The sequence below is a fragment of the Suricata suricatta genome, chromosome 5 (genome assembly GCF_006229205.1).
Source record: "Suricata suricatta isolate VVHF042 chromosome 5, meerkat_22Aug2017_6uvM2_HiC, whole genome shotgun sequence".
Classification (NCBI taxonomy): domain Eukaryota; kingdom Metazoa; phylum Chordata; class Mammalia; order Carnivora; family Herpestidae; genus Suricata; species Suricata suricatta.
In genome coordinates this window covers 102427663-102428871 of record NC_043704.1, presented here as the reverse complement: position 1 = coordinate 102428871, position 1209 = coordinate 102427663, and positions in this window count along the sequence as shown.

The window sequence follows — 1209 nt, the reverse complement described above, 5'->3', positions numbered from 1 at the left end:
TCAAACATCTTAAGCCTTTTGACAGATGTTGTGGAATCTGAGAAAGGATTAGCAGATCCTAGTTTACTTAGAACCAGGGGACATTTCTGCCAAAAGAAAGGAACTGCGGAACTCCATAAATTTTTACCCTTTACACATATTCCCCTGACTCTGATAGTAGTAAATTGGTAATAAACGCTCAGCGTATATGATGTCCAGGAGACTTGATTGTTATTGACTCCTGAAGGGAGGGATCAATAGGAATAATATATGCCGGGAGACAAATGTCTTCATGCTGTGTGATCTCAGAAGAATAGGGAGCTGTGGAAGCCCCCTTGGGAGCTGAAGGCAGTGAAGAGGTGTTTGGAATAGGAGTGGAGCATACCCGCTTTCTTTAGTTTTGTATGTTAGAGTCTTCATCTTTTGAACAAAGGGATTGGGACTAAAATAAGTTTGAAAACACCAATATTAAAACCCATTTCTTAAATATATTTTTGTTTATTTTTAATTTTAATTCTTTTAGAGAGAGAGAGAGAGAGCACGAGAGAGAGTGTGGGGGAGAGGGGCAGATGGGCACAGAGAGAATCTTGAGCAGTTTCCATGCTCAGTGTGGAGGTGGAGGTGAGCTCCGTTCCATGACCCTGGGATCATGACCTGATCTGAAATCAAGAGTCAGATACTCAACCAACTGGGCCACCTAGGTGCTCCTAAAACTACTGTTTGTTTGAGAAATAGATCTGAATTGGCAGAAGTAAGTTCTAGGTGAACAGAGCAGACGTTACTGACACTCTGGCGAGCATACACAAGTCAAATTTGTGGCTACTCAAAGTCCAGTCAAGAGAAGAGCCAACAAGGAGCTTCCCAGGTGCCAGAAAACTCCCCAAAATGCTAGTTTGTATGTAAAGTCAGTGAGATGTAGATCTAGCTTCAAGAAAAGCAAGTAGTTAGTAGTGCTTAAGAAAAAATTGATTCAGTATCTAATGGATAGTTGATGCCTGTCACAACACAGCATTTTATATACTGTTAAGTGAAACTGCAATACAATCTAAGTTTATTTTGGGAGTGTTTGCTGTATCATTGGATTTAATGAAATATTTAGAGGTGCAGTAGGCATGACTTTGAGTAGATAATGAAAGAAAATGCAAAATGTTTATTGATTCATGATGTGGTTTCATCTTAGCTTGGGCAAACCATGCAGTATCTAATACATAGTAGCAGAATATTTACTAT